The sequence below is a fragment of the Hemitrygon akajei genome, chromosome 14 (assembly GCF_048418815.1).
Source record: "Hemitrygon akajei chromosome 14, sHemAka1.3, whole genome shotgun sequence".
Lineage (NCBI taxonomy): Eukaryota > Metazoa > Chordata > Chondrichthyes > Myliobatiformes > Dasyatidae > Hemitrygon > Hemitrygon akajei.
Window position 1 is genome coordinate 48,533,020 of NC_133137.1, and position 20,428 is coordinate 48,553,447.

Consider the following 20,428-nt stretch of genomic DNA (forward strand, 5'->3'; position numbering starts at 1 on the left):
GTCATGCAGGTAGAATTTATGAAGGAAAGCTACACTGGGGTCGTGATTAGGGTCATGCAGGTAGAATTTATGAAGGAAAGCTACACTGGGGTCGTGATTAGGGTCATGCAGGTAGAATTTATGAAGGAAAGCTACACTGGGGTCGTGATTAGGGTCATGCAGGTAGAATTTATGAAGGAAAGCTACACTGGGGTCGTGATTAGGGTCATGCAGGTAGAATTTATGAAGGAAAGCTACACTGGGGTCGTGATTAGGGTCATGCAGGTAGAATTTATGAAGGAAAGCTACACTGGGGTCGTGATTAGGGTCATGCAGGTAGAATTTATGAAGGAAAGCTACACTGGGGTCGTGATTAGGGTCATGCAGGTAGAATTTATGAAGGAAAGCTACACTGGGGTCGTGATTAGGGTCATGCAGGTAGAATTTATGAAGGAAAGCTACACTGAGGGAGTGCTTAGGGTCATGCAGGTAGAATTTATGAAGGAAAGCTACACTGGGGTCGTGATTAGGGTCATGCAGGTAGAATTTATGAAGGAAATCTACACTGGGGTCGTGATTAGGGTCATGCAGGTAGAATTTATGAAGGAAAGCTACACTGGGGTCGTGATTAGGGTCATGCAGGTAGAATTTATGAAGGAAAGCTACACTGGGGTCGTGATTAGGGTCATGCAGGTAGAATTTATGAAGGAAAGCTACATGGGGTCGTGATTAGGGTCATGCAGGTAGAATTTATGAAGGAAAGCTACACTGGGGTCGTGATTAGGGTCATGCAGGTAGAATTTATGAAGGAAAGCTACACTGAGGTCGTGATTAGGGTCATGCAGGTAGAATTTATGAAGGAAAGCTACACTGAGGGAGTGATTAGGGTCATGCAGGTAGAATTTATGAAGGAAAGCTACACTGGGGTCGTGATTAGGGTCATGCAGGTAGAATTTATTAAGGAAAGCTACACTGAGGGACATTAGGGGTCATGCAGGTAGAATTTATGAAGGAAAGCTACACTGGGGTCGTGATTAGGGTCATGCAGGTAGAATTTATGAAGGAAATCTACACTGGGGTCGTGATTAGGGTCATGCAGGTAGAATTTATGAAGGAAAGCTACACTGGGGTCGTGATTAGGGTCATGCAGGTAGAATTTATGAAGGAAAGCTACACTGAAGGAGTGATTAGGGTCATGCAGGTAGAATTTATGAAGGAAAGCTACACTGGGGTCGTGATAAGGGTCATGCAGGTAGAATTTATGAAGGAAAGCTACACTGGGGTCGTGATTAGGATCATGCAGGTAGAATTTATGAAGGAAAGCTACACTGGGGTCGTGATTAGGGTCATGCAGGTAGAATTTATGAAGGAAAGCTACACTAAGGGAGTGATTAGGGTCATGCAGGTAGAATTTATGAAGGAAAGCTACATTGGGGTCGTGATTAGGGTCATGCAGATAGAATTTATGAAGGAAAGCTACACTGAGGGAGTCATTAGGGTCATGCAGGTAGAATTTATGAAGGAAAGCTACACTGGGGTCGTGATTAGGGTCATGCAGGTAGAATTTATGAAGGAAAGCTACACTGAGGGACACATTAGGGTCATGCAGGTAGAATTTATGAAGGAAAGCTACACTGGGGTCGTGATTAGGGTCATGCAGGTAGAATTTATGAAGGAAATCTACACTGGGGTCGTGATTAGGGTCATGCAGGTAGAATTTATGAAGGAAGGCTACACTGGGGTCGTTGATTAGGGTCATGCAGGTAGAATTTATGAAGGAAAGCTACACTGGGGTCGTGATTAGGGTCATGCAGGTAGAATTTATGAAGGAAAGCTACACTGGGGTCGTGATTAGGGTCATGCAGGTAGAATTTATGAAGGAAAGCTACACTGGGGTCGTGATTAGGGTCATGCAGGTAGAATTTATGAAGGAAAGCTACACTGGGGTCGTGATTAGGGTCATGCAGGTAGAATTTATGAAGGAAAGCTACACTGGGGTCGTGATTAGGGTCATGCAGGTAGAATTTATGAAGGAAAGCTACACTGGGGTCGTGATTAGGGTCATGCAGGTAGAATTTATGAAGGAAAGCTACACTGGGGTCGTGATTAGGGTCATGCAGGTAGAATTTATGAAGGAAAGCTACACTGGGGTCGTGATAAGGGTCATGCAGGTAGAATTTATGAAGGAAAGCTACACTGGGGTCGTGATTAGGGTCATGCAGGTAGAATTTATGAAGGAAAGCTACACTGGGGTCGTGATTAGGGTCATGCAGGTAGAATTTATGAAGGAAAGCTACACTGGGGTCGTGATTAGGGTCATGCAGGTAGAATTTATGAAGGAAAGCTACACTGGGGTCGTGATTAGGGTCATGCAGGTAGAATTTATGAAGGAAAGCTACACTGGGGTCGTGATTAGGGTCATGCAGGTAGAATTTATGAAGGAAAGCTACACTGGGGTCGTGATTAGGGTCATGCAGGTAGAATTTATGAAGGAAAGCTACACTGGGGTCGTGATTAGGGTCATGCAGGTAGAATTTATGAAGGAAAGCTACACTGGGGTCGTGATTAGGGTCATGCAGGTAGAATTTATGAAGGAAAGCTACACTGGGGTCGTGATTAGGGTCATGCAGGTAGAATTTATGAAGGGAAATCTACACTGAGGGACTCATTAGGGTCATGCAGGTAGAATTTATGAAGGAAAGCTACACTGGGGTCGTGATTAGGGTCATGCAGCTGGAATTTATGAAGGAAATCTACACTGGGGTCGTGATTAGGGTCATGCAGGTAGAATTTATGAAGGAAAGCTACACTGGGGTCGTGATTAGGGTCATGCAGGTAGAATTTATGAAGGAAAGCTACACTGGGGTCGTGATTAGGGTCATGCAGGTAGAATTTATGAAGGAAAGCTACACTGGGGTCGTGATTAGGGTCATGCAGGTAGAATTTATGAAGGAAAGCTACACTGGGGTCGTGATTAGGGTCATGCAGGTAGAATTTATGAAGGAAAGCTACACTGAGGTCGTGATTAGGGTCATGCAGGTAGAATTTATGAAGGAAAGCTACACTGAGGGAGTGATTAGGGTCATGCAGGTAGAATTTATGAAGGAAAGCTACACTGGGGTCGTGATTAGGGTCATGCAGGTAGGAATTTATTAAGGAAAGCTACACTGAGGGACATTAGGGTCATGCAGGTAGAATTTATGAAGGAAAGCTACACTGGGGTCGTGATTAGGGTCATGCAGGTAGAATTTATGAAGGAAATCTACACTGGGGTCGTGATTAGGGTCATGCAGGTAGAATTTATGAAGGAAAGCTACACTGGGGTCGTGATTAGGGTCATGCAGGTAGAATTTATGAAGGAAAGCTACACTGAAGGAGTGATTAGGGTCATGCAGGTAGAATTTATGAAGGAAAGCTACACTGGGGTCGTGATAAGGGTCATGCAGGTAGAATTTATGAAGGAAAGCTACACTGGGGTCGTGATTAGGATCATGCAGGTAGAATTTATGAAGGAAAGCTACACTGGGGTCGTGATTAGGGTCATGCAGGTAGAATTTATGAAGGAAAGCTACACTAAGGGAGTGATTAGGGTCATGCAGGTAGAATTTATGAAGGAAAGCTACACTGGGGTCGTGATTAGGGTCATGCAGATAGAATTTATGAAGGAAAGCTACACTGAGGGAGTCATTAGGGTCATGCAGGTAGAATTTATGAAGGAAAGCTACACTGGGGTCGTGATTAGGGTCATGCAGGTAGAATTTATGAAGGAAAGCTACACTGAGGGACACATTAGGGTCATGCAGGTAGAATTTATGAAGGAAAGCTACACTGGGGTCGTGATTAGGGTCATGCAGGTAGAATTTATGAAGGAAATCTACACTGGGGTCGTGATTAGGGTCATGCAGGTAGAATTTATGAAGGAAGGCTACACTGGGGTCGTGATTAGGGTCATGCAGGTAGAATTTATGAAGGAAAGCTACACTGGGGTCGTGATTAGGGTCATGCAGGTAGAATTTATGAAGGAAAGCTACACTGGGGTCGTGATTAGGGTCATGCAGGTAGAATTTATGAAGGAAAGCTACACTGGGGTCGTGATTAGGGTCATGCAGGTAGAATTTATGAAGGAAAGCTACACTGGGGTCGTGATTAGGGTCATGCAGGTAGAATTTATGAAGGAAAGCTACACTGGGGTCGTGATTAGGGTCATGCAGGTAGAATTTATGAAGGAAAGCTACACTGGGGTCGTGATTAGGGTCATGCAGGTAGAATTTATGAAGGAAAGCTACACTGGGGTCGTGATTAGGGTCATGCAGGTAGAATTTATGAAGGAAAGCTACACTGGGGGTCGTGATTAGGGTCATGCAGGTAGAATTTATGAAGGAAAGCTACACTGAGGGAGTGATTAGGGTCATGCAGGTAGAATTTATGAAGGAAAGCTACACTGGGGTCGTGATTAGGGTCATGCAGGTAGAATTTATGAAGGAAAGCTACACTGGGGTCGTGATTAGGGTCATGCAGGTAGAATTTATTAAGAAAGCTACACTGAGGGACTCATTAGGGTCATGCAGGTAGAATTTATGAAGGAAAGCTACACTGGGGTCGTGATTAGGGTCATGCAGGTAGAATTTATGAAGGAAAGCTACACTGAGGGAGTGATTAGGGTCATTCAGGTAGAATTTATGAAGGAAAGCTACACTAAGGGAGTGATTAGGGTCATGCAGGTAGAATTTATGAAGGAAAGCTACACTGGGGTTCGTGATTAGGGTCATGCAGGTAGAATTTATGAAGGAAAGCTACACTGGGGTCGTGATTAGGGTCATGCAGGTAGAATTTATGAAGGAAAGCTACACTGGGTCGTGATTAGGGTCATGCAGGTAGAATTTATGAAGGAAAGCTACACTGGGGTCGTGATTAGGGTCATGCAGGTAGAATTTATGAAGGAAAGCTACACTGGGGTCGTGATTAGGGTCATGCAGGTAGAATTTATGAAGGAAAGCTACACTGGGGTCGTGATTAGGGTCATGCAGGTAGAATTTATGAAGGAAAGCTACACTGGGGTCGTGATTAGGGTCATGCAGGTAGAATTTATGAAGGAAAGCTACACTGGGGTCGTGATTAGGGTCATGCAGGTAGAATTTATGAAGGAAAGCTACACTGAGGGAGTGCTTAGGGTCATGCAGGTAGAATTTATGAAGGAAAGCAACACTGGGGTCGTGATTAGGGTCATGCAGGTAGAATTTATGAAGGAAAGCTACACTGGGGTCGTGATTAGGGTCATGCAGGTAGAATTTATGAAGGAAAGCTACACTGGGGTCGTGATTAGGGTCATGCAGTTAGAATTTATGAAGGAAATCTACACTGAGGGACTCATTAGGGTCATGCAGGTAGAATTTATGAAGGAAATCTACACTGGGGTCGTGATTAGGGTCATGCAGGTAGAATTTATGAAGGAAATCTACACTGGGGTCGTGATTAGGGTCATGCAGGTAGAATTTATGAAGGAAATCTACACTGGGGTCGTGATTAGGGTCATGCAGGTAGAATTTATGAAGGAAAGCTACACTGGGGTCGTGATTAGGGTCATGCAGGTAGAATTTATGAAGGAAAGCTACACTGAGGGAGTGATTAGGGTCATGCAGGTAGAATTTATGAAGGAAAGCTACACTGGGGTCGTGATTAGGGTCATGCAGGTAGAATTTATTAAGGAAAGCTACACTGAGGGACATTAGGGTCATGCAGGTAGAATTTATGAAGGAAAGCTACACTGGGGTCCTGATTAGAGTCATGCAGGTAGAATTTATGAAGGAAAGCTACACTGGGGTCGTGATTAGGGTCATGCAGGTAGAATTTATGAAGGAAATCTACACTGGGGTCGTGATTAGGGTCATGCAGGTAGAATTTATGAAGGAAAGCTACACTGAAGGAGTGATTTAGGGTCATGCAGGTAGAATTTATGAAGGAAAGCTACACTGGGGTCGTGATTAGGGTCATGCAGGTAGAATTTATGAAGGAAAGCTACACTGAAGGAGTGATTAGGGTCATGCAGGTAGAATTATGAAGGAAAGCTACACTGGGGTCGTGATAAGGGTCATGCAGGTAGAATTTATGAAGGAAAGCTACACTGGGGTCGTGATTAGGGTCATGCAGGTAGAATGTATGAAGGAAAGCTACACTGGGGTCGTGATTAGGGTCATGCAGGTAGAATTTATGAAGGAAAGCTACACTAAGGGAGTGATTAGGGTCATGCAGGTAGAATTTATGAAGGAAAGCTACACTGGGGTCGTGATTAGGGTCATGCAGATAGAATTTATGAAGGAAAGCTACACTGAGGGAGTCATTAGGGTCATGCAGGTAGAATTTATGAAGGAATGCTACACTGGGGTCGTGATTAGGGTCATGCAGGTAGAATTTATGAAGGAAAGCTACACTGAGGGACACATTAGGGTCATGCAGGTAGAATTTATGAAGGAAAGCTACACTGGGGTCGTGATTAGGGTCATGCAGGTAGAATTTATGAAGGAAATCTACACTGGGGTCGTGATTAGGGTCATGCAGGTAGAATTTATGAAGGAAGGCTGCACTGGGGTCGTGATTAGGGTCATGCAGGTAGAATTTATGAAGGAAAGCTACACTGGGGTCGTGATTAGGGTCATGCAGGTAGAATTTATGAAGGAAAGCTACACTGGGGTCGTGATTAGGGTCATGCAGGTAGAATTTATGAAGGAAAGCTACACTGGGTGTGATTAGGGTCATGCAGGTAGAATTTAATGATAGGAAAGCTACACTGGGGTCGTGATTAGGTCATGCAGGTAGAATTTATGAAGGAAAGCTACACTGGGGTCGTGATTAGGGTCATGCAGGTAGAATTTTATGAAGGGAAGCTACACTGGGGTCCTGATTAGAGTCATGCAGGTAGAATTTATGAAGGAAAGCTACACTGGGGTCGTGATTAGGGTCATGCAGGTAGAATTTATGAAGGAAAGCTACACTGGGGTCGTGATTAGGGTCATGCAGGTAGAATTTATGAAGGAAAGCTACACTGAGGGAGTGCTTAGGGTCATGCAGGTAGAATTATGAAGGAAAGCTACACTGGGGTCTTGATTAGGGTCATGCAGGTAGAATTTATGAAGGAAAGCTACACTGGGGTCGTGATTAGGGTCATGCAGGTAGAATTTATGAAGGAAAGCTACACTGGGGTCGTGATTAGGGTCATGCAGATAGAATTTATGAAGGAAAGCTACACTGGGGTCATGATTAGGGTCATGCAGGTAGAATTTATGAAGGAAAGCTACACTGAGGGAATGATTAGGGTCATGCAGGTAGAATTTATGAAGGAAAGCAACACTGGGGTCGTGATTAGGGTCATGCAGGTAGAATTTATGAAGGAAAGCTACACTGGGGTCGTGATTAGGGTCATGCAGGTAGAATTTATGAAGGAAAGCTACACTGGGGTCGTGATTAGGGTCATGCAGGTAGAATTTATGAAGGAAAGCTACACTGAGGGAGTCATTAGGGTCATGCAGGTAGAATTTATGAAGGAAAGCTACACTGAGGGAATGATTAGGGTCATGCAGGTAGAATTTATGAAGGAAAGCTACACTGAGGGAATGATTAGGGTCATGCAGGTAGAATTTATGAAGGAAAGCTACACTGAGGGAGTCATTAGGGTCATGCAGGTAGAATTTATGAAGGAAAGCTACACTGAGGGAATGATTAGGGTCATGCAGGTAGAATTTATGAAGGAAAGCTACACTGAGGGAATGATTAGGGTCATGCAGGTAGAATTTATGAAGGAAATCTACACTGGGGTCATGATTAGGGTCATGCAGGTAGAATTTATGAAGGAAAGCAACACTGGGGTCGTGATTAGGGTCATGCAGGTAGAATTTATGAAGGAAAGCTACACTGGGGTCGTGATTAGGGTCATGCAGGTAGAATTTATGAAGGAAAGCTACACTGGGGTCGTGATTAGGGTCTTGCAGGTAGAATTTATGAAGGAAAGCTACACTGAGGGAGTCATTAGGGTCATGCAGGTAGAATTTATGAAGGAAAGCTACACTGGGGTCGTGATTAGGGTCATGCAGGTAGAATTTATGAAGGAAAGCTACACTGAGGGAGTCATTAGGGTCATGCAGGTAGAATTTATGAAGGAAAGCTACACTGGGGTCGTGATTAGGGTCATGCAGGTAGAATTTATGAAGGAAAGCTACACTGAGGGAGTGATTAGGGTCATGCAGGTAGAATTTATGAAGGAAAGCTACACTGGGGTCATGATTAGGGTCATGCAGGTAGAATTTATGAAGGAAAGCTACACTGGGGTCGTGATTAAGGTCATGCAGGTAGAATTTATGAAGGAAAGCTACACTGAGGGAGTCATTAGGGTCATGCAGGTAGAATTTATGAAGGAAAGCTACACTGGGGTCGTGATTAGGGTCATGCAGGTAGAATTTATGAAGGAAAGCTACACTGGGGTCGTGATTAGGGTCATGCAGGTAGAATTTATGAAGGAAAGCTACACTGGGGTCGTGATTAGGGTCATGCAGGTAGAATTTATGAAGGAAAGCTACACTGGGGTCGTGATTAGGGTCATGCAGGTAGAATTTATGAAGGAAAGCTACACTGGGGTCGTGATTAGGGTCATGCAGGTAGAATTTATGAAGGAAAGCTACACTGGGGTCGTGATTAGGGTCATGCAGGTAGAATTTATGAAGTGAAGCTACACTGGGGTCCTGATTAGAGTCATGCAGGTAGAATTTATGAAGGAAAGCTACACTGGGGTCGTGATTAGGGTCATGCAGGTAGAATTTATGAAGGAAAGCTACACTGGGGTCGTGATTAGGGTCATGCAGGTAGAATTTATGAAGGAAAGCTACACTGGGGTCGTGATTAGGGTCATGCAGGTAGAATTTATGAAGGAAAGCTACACTGAGGGAGTGCTTAGGGTCATGCAGGTAGAATTTATGAAGGAAAGCTACACTGGGGTCGTGATTAGGGTCATGCAGGTAGAATTTATGAAGGAAAGCTACACTGGGGTCGTGATTAGGGTCATGCAGGTAGAATTTATGAAGGAAAGCTACACTGGGGTCGTGATTAGGGTAATGCAGATAGAATTTATGAAGGAAAGCTACACTGGGGTCATGATTAGGGTCATGCAGGTAGAATTTATGAAGGAAAGCTACACTGAGGGAATGATTAGGGTCATGCAGGTAGAATTTATGAAGGAAATCTACACTGGGGTCATGATTAGGGTCATGCAGGTAGAATTTATGAAGGAAAGCAACACTGGGGTCGTGATTAGGGTCATGCAGGTAGAATTTATGAAGGAAAGCTACACTGGGGTCGTGATTAGGGTCATGCAGGTAGAATTTATGAAGGAAAGCTACACTGGGGTCGTGATTAGGGTCATGCAGGTAGAATTTATGAAGGAAAGCTACACTGAGGGAGTGATTAGGGTCATGCAGGTAGAATTTATGAAGGAAAGCTACACTGGGGTCGTGATTAGGGTCATGCAGGTAGAATTTATGAAGGAAAGCTACACTGAGGGAGTCATTAGGGTCATGCAGGTAGAATTTATGAAGGAAAGCTACACTGGGGTCGTGATTAGGGTCATGCAGGTAGAATTTATGAAGGAAAGCTACACTGAGGGAGTGATTAGGGTCATGCAGGTAGAATTTATGAAGGAAAGCTACACTGGGGTCATGATTAGGGTCATGCAGGTAGAATTTATGAAGGAAAGCTACACTGGGGTCGTGATTAGGGTCATGCAGGTAGAATTTATGAAGGAAAGCTACACTGAGGGAGTGATTAGGGTCATGCAGGTAGAATTTATGAAGGAAAGCTACACTGGGGTCATGATTAGGGTCATGCAGGTAGAATTTATGAAGGAAAGCTACACTGTGGTCGTGATTAGGGTCATGCAGGTAGAATTTATGAAGGAAAGCTACACTGGGGTCGTGATTAGGGTCATGCAGGTAGAATTTATGAAGGAAAGCTACACTGGGGTCGTGATTAAGGTCATGCAGGTAGAATTTATGAAGGAAAGCTACACTGAGGGAGTCATTAGGGTCATGCAGGTAGAATTTATGAAGGAAAGCTACACTGGGGTCGTGATTAGGGTCATGCAGGTACAATTTATGAAGGAAAGCTACACTGAGGGAGTGATTAGGGTCATGCAGGTAGAATTTATGAAGGAAAGCTACACTGGGGTCGTGATTAGAGTCATGCAGATAGAATTTATGAAGGAAAGCTACACTGGGGTCGTGATTAGGGTCATGCAGGTAGAATTTATGAAGGAAAGCTACACTGAAGGAGTGATTAGGGTCATGCAGGTAGAATTTATGAAGGAAAGCTACACTGAAGGAGTGATTAGGGTCATGCAGGTAGAATTTATGAAGGAAAGCTACACTGAGGGAGTGATTAGGGTCATGCAGGTAGAATTTATGAAGGAAGGCTACACTGGGGTCGTGATTAGGGTCATGCAGGTAGAATTTATGAAGGAAAGCTACACTGGGGTCGTGATTAGGGTCATGCAGGTAGAATTTATGAAGGAAAGCAGTTGTCCTTGAATCTGATGGTCCGAGTCTTGCAGCTTCTGTCCCTCCTACCCAATGGGAGATGCGAGAAGGTGATGTGGCCCAGATGATGGGGATCTTCGATGATGTTGCCTTCTTGAGGAAGCACCTCCTGTTGATGATATTGCTGGTGGGGAGAGGGTGTGCCTGTGATGTTCTGGGTGGAGCCCACTGTTCCTGCAGCTCCTTACATTCACAGACATCTGAAATGCTGTACCAGACCACGATGCATCATATTTCAACAGTATGTGTAGGTTTGTTAGATATTACAATGACAAGCCAAGCCTTCTTAACTTTCTAAGAAAGTAAAGACACAATCGATGAATCAGACATTTTATTGGAAAGAAGCAGTTTGATTTCAATTTTTCTAACTTCCAGTAATTTCTATCCCTCCCTTCTCTCTTTTTCTATTTCCTATTCTGGCTTCCATCTCACCCTTTTTCTTCAGCTGCTCATCACCTCTCTCTGGTGCCCTTCCTCCTTTCCTTGCTCCCATGGTAGAGTCTCCTCTTCTATCAGAGTCCTACTTCTTCTGCCCTTTATCTCTTCCATCTATCACCTCCCAGCTTCTCACTTCATCCCTCCTCCCCCACCCATCTACCTCAGTCAGTTTCACAAATCACCTGCCAGCTTGTACTCATTTCCTTTTCCCCACCTTCTTATTCTGGTTTCTTCCCCCTTCCTTTCCAGTCCTGATGAAGGGTTTTGGCTCAAAACATCGACTGATTATAGACATCTCTCCATAGGTGCTGTCTGACCTGCCAAGTTCCTCCAGAATTTTGTGTGTGTTGTTCTGGATTTCCAACATCTGCAGAGTCTCTTTATATTATGTTTGCCTATATTAGTACAGTGCAAATTCTAGATACTTAGATATTAAAGGAATAAAGTGAAATGGGGAGAAGAGAAAGTGGGCTGAGGTACAAGATCAGCCATCATTTTTGTTGATGATAGGGCAGCACAGTTCCACCATCACAGCTCCAGAGAGCCAAGTTCGATCCAGACCTTGGATGCTGTCTGTGTGGTGTTTGCACATGACTGCAGGGATTTCCCCCAGAACCGATGGACTGATACAGCAAGGAAACAGGCCCTTTGGCCCAGTTTGTCCACGTTGACTATGTTGCACAGTGAGCTGTCCCATCTGCCTGCATTTAAGAATCAGACTCAGGTTTATTATCACTCACTAACAGAATGTCGTGACATTTGTGGTATGGTGGCAGCTGTACTGTGTCATACATAAAAATTACTATGTTTCAGTAAGAAAAATAGAAATAATGAATACGTAGAGCAAAAAGAGAGCAACATAGTGAGTGCTGTTCATGAACTGTTCACAAATCTAATGGCAAAGGGGGAGAAGCTGTTCCTAAAACGTTGTGTGTCTGTCTTCAGTCCATGATGGAGTTGGCGGAGTTTACAAGCCTCTGCAGTCTTTTCCAATCCTGTGCATTAGCACCTTCCCCCAACCCCCAGACCAGACGGTATTGCAAATGGTCAGAAGGCTCTCTGTGGTACATCGGCAGAAATTTGGTGACAGCAGAGTGATTGGTAGAGTGGTGATAGCTAGAGTTGTTGGTGACATACCAAATCTCCTCAAATGCCTAATGAAATAGTGCTACTGTCATGCCTTCTTTGTAATTGCTTCAATACGCTGGGCTCAGGATAGATTGGTAGAGATGTTGACACCCAGGATATTGAAACCCCTCAATCAGGTCCATAGCCCTCTAAACCTCTCCTATCAATGAGGGGTGATTGATAAGTTTGTGGCCTAAGGTAGAAGGAGTCAATTTTAGAAAACCTAGCACATTTATTTTTCAACATAGTCCGCTCCTACATTTACACATTTAGTCCAGCGGTCGTGTAGCATACGGATATTGGACCTCCAGAAAGTGTCCACAGCAGGGGTGATTGATAAGTTTGTGGCCTAAGGTAGAAGGAGATGAGTTATACAGCTCTCATTACATGCACATGCAGTTCAACTCTTTGAGTGATTATGCGGAAAGTTTTAAGTTAATAACTCATCAGGGTGATTGATAAGTTTGTAGCCTAAGGTAGAAGGAGATGAGTTCTTTACTTCAAACTTTCTGTATAATCATAGAACACTACAGCACAGTTCAGGCCCTTCAGCCCTCCATGTTGTGCCGACCCATATAATCCTTAAAAAAAAGGTACTAAACCCACACTACCCCATAACCCTCCATTTTTCTTTCATCCATGTGCCTGTCCAAGAGGCTCTTAAATACCCCTAATGTTTTAGCCTCTACCACCATCCCTGGCAAGTCCTGGCAAGCAAGAGGAAGGCAGTAGTTATAGGGGACTCGATAGTCAAGGGTTCTGACAGGCGACTCTGTGGACGCAGGAAAGAAACTCGGATGGTAGTTTGCCTCCCAGGTGCCAGGGTCTGGGATGTTTCTGATCGTGTCCAAGATATCCTGTGGTGGGAGGGAGAACAGCCAGAGGCTGTGGTACATATTGGTACCAATGACATGGGTAGGAAAAGGGAAGAGGTCCTGAAAAAAGACTACAGGGAGTTAGGAAGGAAGTTGTAAAGCAGGACCTCAAAGCCAGTAATCTCGAGATTACTGCCTGTGCCTTGTGACAGTGAGAATAGGAATAGAATGAGGTTGAGGATAAATGCGTGGCTGAGGATTGGAGCAGGGGGCAGGGATTCAGATTTCTGGATCATTAGGACCTCTTTTGGGGCGGGTGTGACCTGTACAAAAAGGACGGGTTGCACTTGAATCCCAGGGGGACCAATATCCTGGCGGACAGGTTTGATAGAGCTGTTGGGGAGGGTTTAAACTAGTTTGGCAGGGGGCTGGGAATCAGAATGTGAGTGCAGGGATTAAGGTAGAAGGACAAGGGCATGATGCTAAGAGTTCTGAGTTGATGAGGAAGGACAGGCAGGGGACAGAACATAATTGTAGCCAGTTAAAGGGGTTGAAATGTGTCTATTTCAATGCTAGGAGTATTAGGAACAAGGAGGATGAACTTAGAGCATGGATTAGTACGTGGAACTACGATGTTGTGGCCGTTACTGAAACTTGGTTGGAGGAAGGGCAGGATTGGATGATGCAGGTCCCGGGGTTCAGGTGTTTTAAAAGGAATAGGATGGGAGGTAGAAAAGGGGGGGAGTGGCATTGCTGGTCAGGGATAGTATCATGGCTATAGAAAGGGAGGACACTGCAGAGGGAGTGTCTACTAGTAGAGTCGGTCTGGGTGGAAGTCAGAAATAGGAAGGGATCAATCAATGTGCTGGGAGTAGTCTTTAGGCCCCCAAATAGCCCTCGGGACACCGAGGAGCAGATAAGCAGGCAGATTTTAGAATGGAGCAGGAAATACAGGGTAGTAGTTATGGGTGATTTCAACTTCCCTCATATTGACTGGCACCTCCTGAGTGCAAGGGGGATAGATAGATGGGGCTGAATTTGTCAGGTGTGTTCAAGAAGGATTCCTGACATAGTATGTCCAATGAGAGGAGAGGCTATACTGGATCTAGTTCTGGGTAATGAACCTGGTCAGGTGACAGACCTCTTGGCGGGGGAGCATTTTGGTGAGAGTGATCACAACTCCCTTAGCTTCAGTATAGCTATGGAAAGGGATAAAATCAGACGAAATGGTAAAGTGCTTAACTGGGGAAGGGGTAATTTCGAAGGGATGAGGCAGGAACTAGCGAGAGTAAATTGGAAACAGATGTTCAAAGGGGAAAGCACAGAAGTAATGTGGGAGAGGTTTAGGGACCACTTGAGCTGGGATCAGGATAGGTTTGTCCCACTGAGACAAAGAAAAAATGGTAGGAAAAGGGAACCGTGGCTGACGAAACACATGAGGCAACTCATCAAGAGGAAGAAAGAAGCATATGTTAGATATAAGAAGCAGGAAAGGCTCAAGAGAAATATAGGGTAGCCAGGAAGCAGCTAAAGAAAGGACTTAGGAGAGCTCGAAGGGGGCATGAGAAGGCCTTGGCATCTGGATTAGGGAGAACCCCAAGGCGTTCTATGCGTATGTGAAGAACAGGAGGATGACAAGAATGAAGGTGGGACCGCTAAAGGATAAAGAGGGCAACATGTGCCTGGAGGCCCAGGTGGTTGGGGAGGTCCTAAATGAATACTTTGCTTCAGTATTCACAAGTGAAAAGGATCTTGATCAGGATGAGGTTGAAGTAGAGCAGGCCTATGTGCTGGACATTGTGGAGATTAGGGAAGAAGAAGTGCTGGAACTTCTTAAAAACATTAAGATTGATAAATCCCCAGGGCCGGATATGATACACCCCAGGATATTGTGGGAATTGAGAGAAGAGATCGCAGGAGCATTAGCCATGATCTTTGAATCCTCTTTGGCTGCAGGGGAAGTGCCGGAGGACTGGAGAATGGCAAATGTAGTTCCCTTATTTAAAAAAGGTAATAGGGAGACACCTGGGAACTATAGACCGGTGAGTCTTACGTCAGTGGTATGCAAACTACTGGAAAGGATTCTTAAGGATAGGATCTATGAGCATTTGGAGAAGTACAGTCTACTCATGGATAGTCAAAATGGCTTTGTGAAGGGAAGATCATGCCTCATGAGCCTGATTGCGTTTTTTGAAGAGGTAACAAAAGAAATTGATGAGGACAGGGCAGTGGATGTGATCTACGTGGACTTTAGCAAAACATTTGACAGTGAGGTCTACAAGATTATGAGAGGTGGATAGTCAGTGCCTGTTTCCCAGGGCACCAATAGCAAACACCAGAGGGCATATGTACAAAATTAAGGGAGGGAAGTTTAGGGGAGACATCAGGGGTAAGTTTTTTACACAGAGGGTTGTGAGTGCCTGGAATGACTCTTCCTCATCACTCAAAGAGTTGAACTGCATGTGCATGTAACGAGAGCTGTATAACTCATCTCCTTCTACCTTTGGCCACAAACTTATCAATCACCCCTGCTGTGGACATTTTCTGGAGGTCCAAGATCTGTATGCTCCACAACTGCTGGACTAAATGTGTAAATGTAGGAGGGGACTATGTTGAAAAATAAATGTACTAGGTTTTCTAAAATTGACTCCTTCTACCTTAGGCCATGAACTTATTAATCACCTCTCGTATGTACTATCTAAATAGCTTTAAGTGTTGCAAAGGTGCCAACTTCTGGCAGCTCATTTCAAACTACACAGTACCCTTTGGTGAAGAAACTGCTCCTGATCCCGTTTAAAGGTCTTTCCCTGATGTTAAACTTGTGTCTTCTTGTTTTTAGCCACTCCTTTACAGAGAAAAAGACTGCATGCTTTCACCCTGTCTATGCCCCTCATGATCTTAGACACTTTTATCAAGGTCACCCCTCAATCTCCTACATGTCAGGGGATAAAATCCTCGTCTACAACAACCATTCCTTGTCACCCAGGCCCAGACAAAATCCTGGTAAATCTCTTCTGCACACTTTCTAGTTAAATAACATTTGTTCTATAGCACAGTGGCCAAAATATACACGATACTCCAAGTGCAGTCTCTGCATATAACTCCCCTGAATGGGTGCTCCAGGTTTCTCCCACAACCCAGTAACTGCTGTAAAAAGTCCTTCAGGGATAAAAGCTGGGAGGCAGTTGATGGAAATGCAGGGAGAATAAAACTTGATAGAGGTATACAACTCTATCACTATAAATGGGAGTTTGATGGTTAGCACAGACTCCAGGGAAGGTTCTGTTTCCCTGCTGTGTGACCCAGTGACTGTTTAAGCCAAAGCTCTAAACAAGTTCATTCTAATCAGAGTTCTGGTATGACATTTAAGCTAAAAGAATTCAGCCACAGTTTGCTACTCAGTCACAATGATAGCCGAGAAATAACCTTGACAGATTAAATCCAGACAATACAGTGTCTGTATACATTGCTACTCTTGTTGTGTCAGTAACGGGTGCTCAGGAACCCTGTGAATTTAATCAGCGGCCAGTCAGCTATGAGGAGAATGTAGCCACAAAGCCAGTCTCAGCTCGAGTCCGTACACAAGGGTCCTGGTTGTCACTGACGCTGAGAAAGACCTAACTCTGAAACATGGAAACACAATCTGTTAACACTTACACTGTGGCAAAAGATTCAGTTTTATTTATCTCCTGTACATCGAAACGCAGTGAAATACATTACTTGTGTGAACTACCAGCACAATCTAGCTTTTGCTGGGGGCAGCCCGCAAGAGTCACCATACATTCCAGCGCTAACATAGCATGCACGCGACGCTCAGCAGAATGACACATCACAGAAGAACAAAGCAGCAGCAGCAACAACATCAAACAAGTCAAGACAACAAGAGAACTAGCCCCTTCCCCACCCTCACACACACAGGCCCCCCAGTCCAATTGGGCCTCCAGCAACCAGTCTCTGGCCTGGACTCAGCCTGAGGACTTCAGTCCGGTGCATTGTTTGGGTGTTCCACTGGCCAGCATCTGCATCAGCCTGATGAGGCAGCCAGGACTCTACTAGGCAGCAGACTTGATCCATTAGTTCAGGGATGTGAAACACAGATGATGGGCTGGCTTCCCCCAGTCGCAGGATCCCGTGGTTACACAGTCTGGGTGCATGTAACTTCAAGGCCCAATTCACTCTCCCCCAAGCAGCTACTGAGCTGATGGGGAGTTCTCCTGTGTCCAAGGATTTGGCTGCTTTAGGAATGTAACGGAGATTATTTACTCCACACACACAAAACATTGGAGAGTCCGTGAAGGGAAATAAACAAAACAGCTGATGTTTCTGGCTAAGACCCTTCAAAAATCAGTTATCTATTTCCCTACCTGACGCTGACATGTTCCTCTATCACTTTGCTGTGTATCTCAAGACTTCTAGCATCTACAAATTTTCTTGTGTCATTGAGATAATATTGTGGAGTTTTGCTCATTAACATCTCTCCACAAGCCCAAACATAGATTTTAGAGATCTAATTGCTAAGAAGTAAGTTAATTAAGATGAAGGATATGGTTGAAGGTGATTAGTAATTTTCAGATGACAGACACACTGGCGGTATAGGGAGACTGGCCGAGGGTTACAGGGGTGAAGTAGGCAGAACCTCAGCAAAGGGACTTACCCTGGTGCCCTGCCTAATAGATGTAAGGCAGAGCACTTCCGGAGGAATAGTAAGGTCATGGTTCCTTAAGATTGTTATAGCCCAGGGGTTGGAGTGCGGATAAGCTCCCTCTACCTAATGAATGCTCCTATGGTGTTCATCTCAAATAGCCCTGGACAACAAGTCCAGCTCCTGGCCTTTACGTGTGGTTTAGTTCCTAAGCTGGCAGATCCATTTCTACTGACAGGAGAAAGGGCTACGGCAGGTTACTGGCATCTTAAAACCAATCACTTCAGGCAATTGGGGCTCATCAGCCGTGGCTGGCAGCCCATCTAGGAGAAGGAAAACTGACTTCAAACATCTGCTGCCTTGCAGCTATACTCACTCATGGAGGAGACCTCAGGAGTAAACCTCAGGGAAAAATCCAGGGCTGAAGACCATAAGGCTGACCTATGTTGAGTTCAACGCTGACTGGCAACTCCTGCGAGGCTGGTGGTGCCAAACTGAATCCATCTCTGCCGTTCCTTGGGGGCTATCAGCTGTGTGGAGAGGGGGAGCTTGCTACATGGCAGCAGCTGCCCTGGCTTGCATATCACATAGACAGCTGGAACATAACATCCATCGTCAACCCTGATCACTGCAGGGACTCGATTAAGGTCAGGCAGAAAGTCAGGAGGCATGGGAATGAGGGAATCTTGACTGTGTGGATTCAAAAATGGCTTGCCCACAGCATGCAGAGGGTTGTAGTAAATGAAGAACATTCTGCCTGGAGGTTGGTGATGTTCCACAAGGATCTTTCTGGGGGCCCTGCTCTTTGTGATTGTTATAAATGCCTTGGATGAGGAGGTGGAAAGGTGGTTTAGTAAGTGTGCAGATGACATGAAGGTTAGTGATGTTATGGATAGTGTAGTTGACAATGGAATATTGACATTATGCAGATCTGTGCTGAGCAGTGGCAGATGGAGCTCATCCCAGAAAAGAATGAGTCACTCTGGAAGGTCAAATACGAAGGCAGAATTCAGGAATAATGGCAGGATTTTTAGCACTGTGGAGGAATAGATGGTTCTTGGGGTCCACATCCATACATCCCTCAAAGTTGCCACGCAAGTTGATAGAGTGGTTAAGAAGGTGTATGGTGTGTGGCCTTCATTAGTCAAAGCACTGAGTTCAAGAGCCACAAGGTAATGTTGCAGCTCTATAAAACCAAGTTAAAAACACAGCTAGAATATTGTGTTTAGTTCTGATCACCTCGTCATGGAAGGATGTGGAAGCTTTAGAGAGGGTGCAGAGGATATTTACCAGGCTGCTGCCTGGATGAGAGAGCAGGTCTTATGAGGATAGGTTGAGTGAGCTCGGACTTTTCTCTTTGGAGAGAAGGATGATGAGAGGTGGCTTGATAGAAGTGTACAAGATGATAAGAGACACATTGAGCAGACAGCCAGAGATGTTTTCCCAGGATGGAAATGGCAAATAGAAAGGGGCATTTTTTTTGACACACAGCGTGATGCATACATGGAATGCTCTACCAGGAGTGGTGGTGAAGACAAGTATATTAGGGACAGGTAAGAAGTTCTGAGATAGAGTGATAGAGTCATAGAAAAGTGCAACACAAAAACAGGCCCTTCAACCCATTTAGTCTAAGCTGAACCATTTAAACTGCCTACTCCCATCAACCTGCACCTGGACCATACCCCTCCATACCACTCCCATCCATGTACCTATCCAAACTTCTGTTAAATGTTGAAATAGAGTTTGCATACACTACTTAGTCCGACAGCTCATTCCATACTCTCACAAACCTCTGAGAAAAAGTTTCCCCTCATGTTTCCTTTAAACATTTCACTTTTCACCCTTAACCCATGAACTCTAGTTGTAGACCCACCCAACCTCGGTAGAAAATGCCTGCTTGCATTTACCCTATCTATACCTCTCAAAATGTTGTATATCTCTATCAAATCTCCCTTCAATCATACATTCCAAGGAATAAAGTCCTAACCTATTCAATCTTACCTTATAACTCAGGTCCTCCAATCCCAGCAACATCCTTGTAAATTTTCTCAGTACTCTTTCAACCTTATTTACATCCTTCCTATAGGTAGGTGACCAAAACTGCACACAGTACTACAAATTACAAATTACCAACCTCTTATACAATCTCAATATAACATCCCATTTCCTGCACTCAATTCTTTGCTTTATGAAGGCCAATGTGCCAATGAATTATGGACCTATATTCCCAGATCACTTTGTTCTACCTCGCTCCTCAGTGCCCTACCGTTCACTGTGTAAGACCTACCCTGGTTGGTCATTCCAAAGTGCAAAACCTCACACTTGTCTGCATCAAGTTCCATTCGCCATTTTTCAAACCTTTATGAACAAGTAGTGGGAGAGTCTAGGGACAAAGGTCACAACCTCAAAATACAAAGGATGTCCCTTTAGAACAGAGATGAGGAGGAACTTCTTTAGCCAGAGGGTGGTCACTCTGTGTAATTTATTGCCACAGTCAGCTGTGGAGGCAAGTCACTGGGTATATTTAAAGTTGAGGTTGACAGGTTCTTGATTAGTAAAGGCGTCAAAGGTTATGGAGGAAGGCACAAGAATTGGGCTGAGTGGGAAAATACGTCGGCCATGATCAAATCGTAGAGCAGACTCAACAGGCCAAATTGCCTAATTCTGCTCATGTATTACAGTCACCAGCAAGAGAGTAATGCTGCCATCTGGTGCCCGAATGTATAACACCCCTTCCTCAGAGAGACCGGCACCGCGCAATGGGAAGGGGCAGTAGAAGGACCTGTGTCCTTTACCCTTCCCCAGGACCGGCCACAAGGTCTCCCCCAGTCAGGCAAATTGACCACAGTGTA